Below are 13,573 nucleotides of genomic sequence, written 5' to 3'. Positions count from 1 at the left end.
GGAAATCGATGAAAATTGAAGATCCAAATAATTGTGAGTATTGATTTTCCTTGACTTTTTATTTTCGATTATATTGATTGCTAAATTATTGTAATCATTTAATAATGATTTCAGATAGGTTTGAACTACTGATAAGTAATTGAAAGTCTTGCGCACTATAATTTTTTCTTTTCCAAAACAGAGATCTGTTGTTCAATTGCTGCTTTTTCTCTAAATGAAAATATGAAAAACATGAATGAAAGTGTGTTTAAAACTCTTTTTGAAAAGTCTGATTTGTTGAAACCCATGATACATAGACAACAGTCTCTAAATAGCCCTCTACAATCTATGTGAACAGACCCAGATTCATTGAATGTTTCTTGAAAGTACCAATTCCTACCAATGACTAGAGATCCAGCCAATTTCCCCACTTTTTTACATACAGATTAAATTATAACAGAGTAAATTTCACCCATCCTTACTGTCATGGGGCACTTGTAGTAGCCCTTCACTACACCCTTTATCAATAAAACGTTGATTTCACTCGTCATTTGATGACTCACAAAACTTCAGTCAGACTGACTTGTGTCCATGTGAATGGATGAGTATCCACTTACAGCTAAAAAATTATTATAAATGTTTCATTTGTTAAAGTCAATATGAATCAATACAATTAAGGGGACTTGCATTGTGCGCATTGATTTTTCATCAATTGGTCAAACCAATCAATATTAATCAATTAATTTTTATTGATTAGATTGATTATATTGATTGGTTTCCAATGATTGATTTTCATCAACTGGGCACGCCAGGATGCCTACTCAACATGCCACAATGAAAAAACTAAAACTACTGTCAAACGCAATTTTTCACAAACATCTTTGATGTTCATTTTTCATCACTGCAATTAAAGTTTGTCACTTGTAACTTTAAGTTTGTTTCTTTTGAATCGATGTGTAAAAAAACCTGAAAACCTGGATGCTTTCATGGGGCCAGTGAACTACACTGCGTCACAAGGAATTAATTGTTTTCTCACAAGCTACCTGCTTGTTATTTATCGCAAAATATATGCTTTACTGATTCTCATGAGAATCAAGAGATAAGTCTATCATCTCATCAGGCCAGACTCTTGTCTTAATGGAGGCGAGGCTCTCATCTTGCAAAACAAGACACTTGTCGAGATGAGATGTACTAACTTACTTTTGAGCAGTACTGTATAATTTGCAAGTTTAACAGCTAGTACTACTTGTCCAATAACCAAACTTTATCGCAAGTCATTACTTTCTGTTAGCCTCTAAATGCATGTTAAAGATTATATTTACATTCATATTCCAAAAGATAAAATAGTAATTATTAACACCACCCCTCATCTCACCTTCCTTCCAGTTCGCACAGACAGCCCAGTCTGCAATCATCAACTACAGAGTATTTGGCTTTCAGAACATTCTTCCTCTAAACAATTCTTATCTATAATCAACAAAAAGCACATGTCACTCTGCAGCTCACTATAATCTGCATTGACAAACATGTGTCTCATAATGCAACAAAACTTACTTACAAATCTTCTTCAATGTTGCTCTTAACTCGTCTGCAGTTAGTACCACTTATCCAATAAACAAACTTTATTCCAAGTGATTACTTTCTTTTAAACTTATGTATGCCTGTCAAAGATTATATCTGCGTTTGTATTCCAAAAGATAAATAGTGAGTATTGAGAGCACCTTTCATCTCATCTTCCTTCCACCATACACCACAGCTGACACTGATAGCCCAGTCTAGAATAATCAAGTACAAAGTATTAGCTTTCACAACATCCGTCATGTACACAATCCTCATCTGTAATCAACAAAAAACATGTCACTCTCTATGCCTGTAAGCTCACTGTTTCCTCCACTGACAACCATAACACGATTTGTCATGCCCACTCAACAATTATTTTGCTCTTATCTCATCAGAAGACTCTTCCCCTCACTCAACAATGAGGACAGTATACTATAAGTTATTACTTTTTCTTAAATTCTTGCACATGTCAAAAATCTAAATTAAAAGACGTTCTGTTTGTATCTTTACCATTATATTTCTTACATGTAGTTATTTGTATCGCAGAGTGTCACCAAGGTAAACTATTGATCAATGTTAAATGCCAATTAAGATATCTACAGGGCTTCATCATCTTTCTAAAACAACCCTTTACAAAATCACACAAGATTTGTACAAAAAAAAATGTCACAACAACCAGAAACTGTGTCCTAAGCTAACATTTTAAATCATTTTAATAGTTTTCATATTAATTTAAATCTCACCTTGTCCCCACACTTGTTCCCATCACCTTTGACTATAAGCATACACTGCAACTTAACTGTTGTATGGCTATCTGTCAATTTGTATCCATATCTAACCAAAAGACAAAAGATGCTTACTAAGAACACCTTTCATTGGATCCTCGTTCCAGATGAAGACAAGGATGACAATATCCCCACAGAAGAACACATGTACTTCAATGATGATGGAGCGCGAAGTAAGTATTTTGGCATTTTAGCATCAGTATTTCACTCTCAGCTTCCTTCCAGGTACTATCACTTATCTAGCAAATAAAGTTTATTGTAAGTCATTATTTTTTCTCAAACCTCTACATGCATACTTAACATTTACATTTCCATCCATATTCCAATAAGATAAATCAGGGCTCAAAATAATGGCCAGTCAACAGACAATGATCGGCCAGAATGGTGACTTCACTAGCCAAAAACTTCACTCATTGGTCATGTTGTCCAATCACATCATGTTGAGGTGGTCACGTTCTTTATTCTTGAATAAACAATCAAGTCCTTAACAGTAAATCTTAGATGTTTCATCTCTTTTATTATGAGTTGTCGGTAAAGGTAAAGAATCCGATCCCACCGATGCGTCGGCCGACACATCACCGACACGTTGGTCGACACATCACCGACACACTACAGACGCTTTGGTTGGCACATTGTCAATGCGTCGGCCGACACACTACCGACGCGTCGGCCGACAATCTACTGATGCGTTGGTTGAAATATTTTCCCTTTTTAACTATTATTTTGTTATTTCTTTCAGTTGGAAGCAAGAACAACTTCATAAGAAAGGACGAAAATGTGATAGCTAAATAGCCACCATTTTTAATGAAACACTAGTACCAAGGTCTTCTCGATGTTTTGTCAAGGGTCGGTTAACAAAGGGAGTTTATTAGCAGGAAAAATTAATGCCCGGAGGAGTGTGGGGTATTCAGCGGACACACTTTTATATAAAATTACGTTGTGTAAGTGATCCCGTAAAATTAAATGACATTTCACTTGCACATACGTAACAAGACATACTTTTCCCATATAAAATGTAAATATGGTGGACAAAGTGGACGAGGAATATCTCCGTCTGCATTTGCATGATTATAGAAAGGAAAGTGGCTGTCTTTGGTTTTTTTGAGGGTGATCTTAAAGAATTTCTCGAAGAATATATGTCTCCGAATTGAAGCTGCTTTGTTCTGTCAGATCGCCATAGTAAGGAATCTTACTTGCAGGAGGAATGCCAATTTATGCAAGATTTGCCGAGATGATGACGGAGAAGACTGGGTGGGCTGTGACGGGTGCACCCAATATTTCCATGCGAACTGCCTCGGTGTCAGTTATTCCAAAGTCCTCTCACAGCCATTCTTCTTTTGCCCTCATTGACAACCATTTTTATAGTTGATTGCATTATAAACTAGCCCCAGATTATTTGTCTTAGACAAGATTTTTGTTTTTGAACCAGTCTTAATTCCATTTGTAAATTCTTGAGCCTCTTACCATGCAGTTGTTTTGAACACGGCATAACATTATATCGATTCCGTGTCAGTAAACCTAAAAGTGAAACTAAGAAAAATTAATACTCTTCTGTTTTTTCTTTGCCGTTAAATTAATTAAACCTTAGTCAGCTGCCACAGTGATGGAACAACGTACTTCAGTATGTCTCGGAAAAAGACCACGTTTGTCCGCTTTATATCAATGCAGAACCCAGAATGCTACCATTCGATTGTAATGAATTTTTGCCGGACAATACGCACGCAATGGCGTAATTTTAACTTATGTACAGAAGAGGGGAAAAAGAATTGAGTATTATAAATTCGCAAACAGAGGTAAAAATGATACCAGGTGTGCAACATTGAGCGAATGCACACTTTTGAAAGTTTTAAGCGTTATTTGATGACAATTGATGACACCTAAATAAAGTAATTTAAGGTCATTCCCCAGTATTGCATTGCGCATCCCTACTGCGCATAATTTCAGGCGTGATTGGCGCATGCATTAAAAAATGGCGGCTTTTTGTTTACAGCTGGGCCTCACCATAGAGGTAAATTGTCATTTTCTCGCAAAGGAGTATGGTGACCTATCATTTTTTCTGTTGTTTTGAATTAAGTAATAAATTTCTCTGTGTAAAATAAATATGGACCAATTCTCAGTGTACAACAAAAAGCAATTGTTGGAAACGTGAGTTTAGGAAGCAATCTTCACTACAATCATGATGCTATTATAAGGATTTATATGGGTATAAACAAGGTGCTGTTGCTCCTAAACGAACATGGGGACCCCTCATTTTTATTTCAAAATTTAAGTTCCCATAATATAAACAATCAATAGGCAAAGTTTCACAAAAATCTCAGTGCAGGTTTTATTTCAGTGGAATGACCTTAAAACTTTAAAGATATGTGTGAACAGTACTTAAATATTCCATGACGCTTACACAACATATTTTTTATCTAAAAGCATGCCCGCTGAATACCCCCCCACTCCGCCCGGGCATTAATTTTTCCCTTTATTAGCAAGTCAGCCGACATATTGATCTCACTGACATGTTTATTTTTCGTTCATTCGGAAGTTTATACTCTTTTTTGATCATTGACTTTTTAATATGTGGTGGCTCCTAGAGGAGCTGTTTTTAATTGCAATTTTACTGCAGTGGAAACTGTTCAGCGATGTCTTCCAGCAACTGCTCAAATGCTCGGTCTTTCCCGAAGTTCCGGAACCAGGTGAACTCATCCAAGTAGCTGGGTATGTATTCATACAGGATACCACACATCCCCTTTAACTTCTTCTTGACCAAAGCCCACACGCCTTCGATGGTATTGGTGTGTGCACCACTGTTGGGGTCAACAAAGTTTTTGGAGTGATTCACTGATAGATGGATGTATCCTAGCTGGTTGAGTGGTATGTACGGAGTGAATTGATCTGAGTAGATGACAGTTCCCGGTCGGATATGTGTAGTGATGAGACAATGAACAAGTGTCTCTCTAGTTTGGTCAGGAACACGGAAGAGCAGCACTTTCTGTGATCCTTGCTCCACTACTCCAAACACCCATGGACCTTCCGAGACTCTCCCTCTCTTATACTTTCTCTTGGCACCAAACTTCGACTCGTCTATTTCCACGGTCTTCCCTAAGCCTCCAAGCTTAATTCCAGCATTCAGGACTTTGTTGCAACAGATTGTTCTCAGCTCACTCAGCGCACGGATCACAGTAGGCTTTGAAAGTGAAAGTTTTCCATCGAAGGCATTTCAGTTCAGTTTGGAAAAGGTACGTTTAGCCTTGCAATAATTCAATAAGGCCCAAATGAGTCACCGACATGCCACCGATGCACCACCAACGCACCACCGATGCAGCTTGTAGGTTACAAGGTCAAAGAGTGGCCAACGCGTCGGTCGACTGTCGGTCGAATGTCGGCCAACACGTCGGCCGACGCATCGGTAGGATCGGATTCTTTACATTTACCGAGTTCTTACATGAAAACATACCCCAACGGGTATCTGTTTGAATGGCTAAAAATCGTTTGCTTGCTGTTTGCCATGCATTCAACATCAATAGGAATGCCATTCAAACAGTAGGGTTTATCTGTTTAGAAAAATATTCAGCCATTCAAACAACTGCTGCTATGTATTTGGAAAATCATTCATCTGTTGGGATGGTAGAGGTTTCATATTCACAATTCAAATCTATTCAGTCTTTCCAACAGGAGGGATTTTCCATACGGCAAAGGGAATCTGTATCTGTATCTGTAAAGTTATTTTGTTTGCCTATGAAATTTGCGACACTCTCAACTCGTTGCTTAGCACGTGATCAAAACAGAGGAAAAATCTGCCAAAGGATGATGATTAGTTCTTTGTGAACGAGAACTCTTTCTAATATGACTACAACAGAGTTTAGATTTTTATGGCTAACACTTTGGAACTTAATGTTAGTCACATTAGTAAGAAACTTCCCAACAGTTGTTGTGTAACTGTAGCCGTATTCGTAGTAATGCAATGATCTGCTGTGCGTTTACATGAGTGAGAATCAAGGAAACAGAAACTTCTTCTTTGGCTATATTTGTTTACCCAGTTATTTCTGATACCCAAACTTAGGATCTGCTGATGCATGTCTCGTTTCATTTACGTTTTGATGGACAAAATTAATAACAGAACATCAAAAAACAGCTCACATAATTAAATATACGATCGTGAAATTCAAAGTTTTGTCCAATATGCCTCCTTCAGCAGGTGGCAAGAATTCCACTGACAGTGTGCCACTTCATTGAGCTGCTGAGCCCTGCCAAGGCAATCTTTGGTTAAGTTTTAAGCTTTTCCTTGTATTAAGCCAATTTTTTAAATGGTCTAGCAATGACTGGAACAAACAAACTATATTTATGGGTTTAATTAGGCCAACATTACTTCATTTTTTAAAAAATATCTTAACCGGTCAGAAACAACACATGACTGGCCACAGTCCGACAATTATTTTGAGCCCTGTAAATAGTGATTATGAAAACCACCCTTAATCTCACCTTCCTTCAAAATCACACCACAGTTGGCATGGACAACCTAGTCCACAGTCATCAACTACAGAGCAAGTATTTAGCTCTCAGAACATCCTTCTTCTACATAGCTGTTACCTATAGTCACCAAAAAAACGTAACATCATTAAGCTCATTGTAAGTCCCTAATGTTGCCTTTGAAACGGAAGGAAAAAAAGAAAAAAGAAAAAAAGTTCATTAGCCCCTAGCTTCTACACTGTACCTGGCTGGCTGTTGACTGACATTGGACTGGAATATAACAAGTTTACTATATTCCTTTTATCCTTTCAATTATTTCTTTACCTACAAAGTCGTATAAATAAGTTATACCTTTTAATTCAATTTTTTATCACATATATTAATGAACTCATCTCCGTTACATTTAATACTACTATGTATTTTTTTTCCAGCAACTACCACCAACAGTGAAACCCAAAAAGGTAAACATAAAATTCTTTTACAGCCATGAAAAAAAGTTGACATCATGGAGGTATCCAGCCTTTAGAAACTGAGTGACAACAAAGATATTTCACAACATGAAAAATACATTCTCTTCTTAGCAATAAATTATATAGTCAAACTTCTAGTTGTCACCACCTCCTGTAGGCAAACACTTCTCCTCAATGACCAGTTTTCTAAAGTACCAAAATTTTCCAAGTCAAATCACTATATTTTGAACCTCTTGTAAGCAACCACCTCTCTTAAGCACCATGATCACTTTTAGAGCCAACAATTTGAAATTTTCTTTTGCTTTTAACCTCTCATAAGCCACCAATGGACAGATCATTGAAAATAGGGTGTTGTAATATTGCATTCCTGGATAGTAGAGGATACAGAAATTTCTCAATGGGAAGTAGTGGATTTTTCTCAAAATAGACTTTTCATATTAATGACACATTTAAAAGATAAATAAGTGTCTGCATTTACTTTAGGCTAATGAGACAAACTCTTGACCCAATATGGTCTAAGCTCTCGAAAGTGACCACCTGCCATAAGCAACCTGCAACTAGGCTTGAGATTTTGCGTAGTTGCTTATAGGAGACTTAACAGTATGTCTTTTAGTTCTAATCAGTGTTTTAAATATAACTAACTCACCTGCATTATTTAATGCTAAAAGATATAATATTTTTTAACCTTTTAGCCACTACTATGAGCACTGCAACCCAAACAGGTTTACTGGCATAAGAAATAGTTTACATCATATTTCAAAGACTATTTCAAACATTTTTTTCACTCAATTGACGATAGCTGTTAATCATTTTTTGCAATTTCTAGACAAGTGATATTTTTACTCAAAATAATAATTTTTAGGCCATTTGAATAAAAATAATCAACAAAAATTCATAGTTGTTTTTACAGGTAATATGAAGAATAAAGTTTCAGTGAAAATACACACATTTACATTATATAACAGATTAAATTAATTGCACTTGTCATAAAGTTTGAACTCATAGCATTCATCAACATTTTCACATGTTTTGTTAGAACTAAAGAAATGACTTCAGCTACCAATTTGCTTCTCCAAGATACGTTTCTCCTGTTGTCACAATAAACTCACCCTCATAGTACCCTTTCACTACTCGGCCCTCTTTCAATATCGCATCCCTTACTATATAGCCAGCCTGACATGCACTGTGTCAAAATTGAAAGTATCCTATTTCAAGGTTTGCTGATTAAGATTCATGACAATGAATGCCAATCTATATATTTGATAGCAGTTACAAGAATTCAAATTCTGAGTATTGACTTTCGTTGATTAATACATCATGATCGATTGATTACTCTCAATTGTAATGATTATATTGATTGCCTTTGAGTGATTGATTCAACTGGACATGCCTGAATTGAACGAAATTGAATGAATTGAATGAAAAGCACCAACAAAAACATACTCAAGTCCTCTGTTAAACAGACAAAACCGGTTATTACCATTTTTATTTGTTTAGATGCTTCGTGAAAACTGTTCCAAGTGTAAGCCAAAACATTAGGATTAAACCATTCAAATGGTTTTCACAACCATTCATATGCATTAACTTAACTTTTTTGCATTTGTTAAAATGAAAAGAAATATCCATTAAGGAAATCTAAACATCCATTAAAACAGCAAAAACAGTCCATTGAAGAAATCCAAGCATCCCTTAAATCGACAAAAACAATCTGTTAAACAAATCTTACAGTGTGCAGATTGTGCATTCCAACATGTGAATCATTCGAAAAGCTTTTTACAAATGTGCAAAAGGGGCCTATTGTTTGTGTGGCGTAGGTAAAAATAAACTAGCAATATTGACCTTGTTTGATGCAAAAAATTAACTGCTGAATGATTACATTTGAATGAAATTAGGAAGCATGCATTCTCCAGTATTTTTTATGTCGGTTAGATTGTCAAGAGTTATGAAAAGAATCTAGAAAAGAGTCTGGAAAAGAATCATGAAATTTGCTTGCTTCTAACAACCTAACATAATGCCAAGTCAAGCCAAGAATTTTCTCTTAACCTGTGATCAGGTGTTCTTTTTCTCACAGCATGGGGAAGGAGAAAAGATCACAGTCAAATCGTAGATCTTGGCAAAGATCAGATCATCCAAATCAAAGAGAAATTGTCTGACAAACTCCACTTCTAAGTGTTTAATATCCCAAGATTGCATCCAAGATCAATAAAAGTTGATAAAAGTATAGTTTAATTCATATGGAGGAACAACTGGCAATTGAGCATTCTCAGAAAGGCAAAAGTAACACAGCCTTATCAAATTATGATGTTCAACAAGATCAAAAGTCAACTCAAATTTACATAAGTTAACATGACATAAAAGCATCGCAAAAATCCCTGGGGTAAACCTGAAATAAACATATCATTAACAAAAAATTTTCATCAATAAAGGATTCAATTGGTACAATTTATGAAAGGATATTACGTAATAGTACAATAGGTTTGCCCTTTATTTCTCCTGCTCAGCTGAAATGGCACTATTTTTGGCTCTAAATCGCATCTTTTTCTCAGCCAGTGAGAATGGAATAGTAAAACAAAACAACCAATCAGATTCCAATCTTAGTTTAAAGTAACCAATAAAATTTCAGCAAAATGAAAGGCAAAAAGCCATTGTGTGGCGAATTTTGCAACTACTATTGCCAAAAAATTGAAGAGGTGAGTGCAAAACCATCCTAAGTGACGATTTGGGCAAAAAAAAAATTTTTGCGAAAGGGCTTGAATTTTTGCATGTGGTCTTCAATGTAATAGAAAAACACGGCCCTGTATTTTTGTCGCTGGTTTTTTTCTTTGTTTTCGAGTTATAACGTATACAAAAATACTTGGCTTTTCCTAGCCATGTCTTTAGGAGTTTTTGTTGAACAGCAAACAGGCAGACTGTTTACAGTGTATGAAGTCAAAATCAAATCTCACAGCATATATAGAGTGGAGATCTGGAAACAGATTGTTTACATCCGTTGTGACGTGAACACAACACGTAAATCAATCGAGCATCAAACGAAATACATCGCACAAAAACGAGATGTGCCGCATTGTTTTAAAGTACCTTGTATGCCTCCCTGGTGGTTGAGAGGCATCACAAAGTCTCAATAAACCCGTAAGTTGTCAGCACGTTTTAGAGAATCAAAATGTGTTCTGAAACTTCGAAGGCAGCTGATATACCATAATTGTGTTATCGGCGTTCGAAGTCAGATCAAGCCAGGCAGCAAAGTCCGAGAGCAGTTCTTGCCCAAGAAAAATACCCTCTGGTGAGTTGTGGCCCAATTGCCAAGCATTGCTAGCATCAAAGTTTGGAAAGCAAGAACTGGTTGTAGAGTGATAAAATTTGTCTTGTATCGACCGCCATGTTTTCCCGCGCACGAGGTGTAAAGACCCTTCCTGGCATGCATTGCGATCACGTTCTGCTCGCATTTCTCAAAATGGTAGCTAGATTGTTTCGGCTTTTTTCATTTAAAGATAATGGCCAACAAGTAGCAATCGATTGTAACATAGATCTGTGATCCAGGTTGCGTTGATTTTATTTCATATCGGCATGATTTGTAGTGTTTTGAACTTCTGGGATCAGCGGACATGCAGATGTATGGAGACCCGTACGTTGCGCAGAAGGGTTAATTTGTTAATCTGTTAGGCGGTGCGTGACATAAAGCTACGATCGTGTTTGTCGAAAAATATGTATTTATCTCCTGATTTTTAGCCATTTAAGATGTTGCTGTATTTGAAAAGTGCTTATTTGATGTTTATTTGTTCAGTACAGATAATCATTGTCCCAGATAACCAAAGTAAGTTTCAGATGCTAACACTATTTTCCGGCCGCCATATTTTACCTATTTAGACCTGAAATCAACATTTTTGAGCTTATGCATTGCGTGAAATCAACATTTTGCTGTTTTCTAAATGAAATCAACATCCTTGCCGTCACGCGTTAACGTGAAATCGGCATTTTTTTACCTATGTAGACCTGAAATCAACATCATTGAGCATGAAATTGACATTTTGCTGCTTTCTAAGTGAAATCAACATCCTTGCTGTCGTGTTAATGTGAAATCAACGTTTTAACCTATTTAGACCTGAAATCAACATCACTGAGCTTATGCGCTGCGTGAAATTGACATTTTGCTGGTTTCTAAGTGAAACCAACATCCTTGCCGTCACACGTTAATGTGAAATCAACATTTTAACTTATTTAGACCTGAAATCAACATCATTGAGCTTATGCGCTGTGTGAAATTGACATTTTGCTGGTTTCTAAGTGAAACCAACATCCTTGCCATCACACGTTAACGTGAAATCAACATTTAAATCTTTTTTGACCTAAAATCAACATTTTTGAGCTTATACGTTGTGTGAAATTGACATTTTGCTGATTTCTAAGTGAAATCAAACTCCTTGCGGTCGCGGCAGGCTGATCCTTTGTTATGATAAACCGAGGAGAGACTTCAACTTATAACAAAGGCTTAGCTTCGTTATTATAACAGAGAATCGACTCTTTATCATAACAAAGGCCCGGCTTCGTTTATTTGAAGGCTTTGTGGGAAAAGGGCGTTAGGTATTTTAATCAACAATGAACTTTGTCAAAAACGCTCCAAATTTCGCATGCAGTTTTGTTTAGGTACGTTTAGCAATGTCCCGTAGTTTTTACGCTAAGCTTCGCTTTGTTTTCGAGATATTGCGTATGCAAAAACACCACTCGGCTTTCCTAGCGGCATCTTTATAAACGAAGCAAAAACCAGCGGGAAAAATACAGGACCACGTTTTTCTATTACATTGAAGACCACATACAAAAATTCAAGCCCTACTTTAATGGAAGTTTCCAACTTTCAGTGTCCATTTTGACGAGGATTTTTGTGATTTTTCTTCAACATCTACTCTAGATCTGTACGATACTGAGTCCAGCAAAACATAAACAAACGAAAACCACACAACAACAAATTCAGAGCCATCTCAAGAATGCAGATGTTTCCAGGTTTGTTAGAATACGTGCTCTGTTATCACGATTATCTTTTGTTAATCTCTTTGTATAACCACAGTGTAATCCGCTTTAGTTATCGCTTTACTGTTATACCCCAAGAATGTCATTTTGGTTTGCTACGTAGATCCGCTAAAGATACGTCTTGTTAATTATGCGTATAAATATGATTGACCAAGAGAAATAAAATCAGTGTTGTTACTTCTACTTGAGTGATACGTTGTCTTGTGTGAATACTATGGCGGCATTGCTCAGCCTAACAGGTTATGGGCCCAGGAGAGCACTCATGTTTGACAGCGATGAAAACAAGTACAAACTCTGGGAGGTGAAGTTCTTGGGCTACATGCGCCTTCAGAAGTTGCATGAAGTAGTGATGCCAGCAGAGGACGAGACAAATGTTCCCGATGCGGGAAAGAACGCGAATGCCTTTGGCAAGCTTGTCCAATGTTTGGACGATAGAAGTTTGGCCCTTGTGATCAGAGAGGCAAAAGATGATGGAAGAAAAGCCCTACAAGTCTTGCGAGAGCATTACCAAGGAAAGGGCAAGCCGCGCATCATTGCGCTTTACACTGAACTCACCTCACTAGAGATGAAAGAAGGAGTTTACGACAGACTACATCCTGCGAGCTGAAAAAGCTGCAACAGCACTGAAAGCAGCGGACGAAGTGATCAGCGATGGGTCGCTCGTAGCCACGGCCCTAAAAGGACTAACTAGTGCCCACAAAACGTTTGCCACCGTGGTAAACCAGAGAGAAACACAAATGACATTCTGCGAATTCAAGACAACTCTCAGAAACCACAGGGAGATGGAGAAGAGCTGCAATAGAACCCCAGACAACGGCGAGAGTGACAATGTGATGACCACAAAGCAAGAATTCGAGGGAAACTGCTTTAAATGCAGCAAGAAAGGTCATAAAAGCAAGGACTGCTACTCCAAAGAGTCAGAGTAGTGTCACAAATTCAAAAACTCCACCCACAGCACAAGGGACTGTAGAAAACTGAAGCCTGTCAAAGATGCAGCAAAGGAGTCAGCAGGAAACTAGGAGAACATTAATAGCTCACATAGTTTTGCATTTACTTTTAATGAACAGGAATTAAGTACTAGAGGTAAGATAACTCCAAATCTACCATTAGATACTGAGGCACCTAGCCACATAATTATTCTAGATCGCGAGAAATTCGTAGATTTTGATGGCAAATTTAATGCCAGTAGTTACTTTATTGAATTAGCTGATGGGAGTAAGGCAAACGTGTGTATGGGCAGGGGAATGCCAAAGTTAAGCTGTATGACGTTAATGGAAAATTAAGGGATGTGGTTCTAGA

This window comes from Orbicella franksi, chromosome 10 (genome assembly GCF_964199315.1).
Source record: "Orbicella franksi chromosome 10, jaOrbFran1.1, whole genome shotgun sequence".
Taxonomy (NCBI): Eukaryota; Metazoa; Cnidaria; class Anthozoa; order Scleractinia; family Merulinidae; genus Orbicella; species Orbicella franksi.
The sequence above is the reverse complement of the archived record's forward strand: the minus strand, read 5'-3'. Positions refer to the sequence as shown.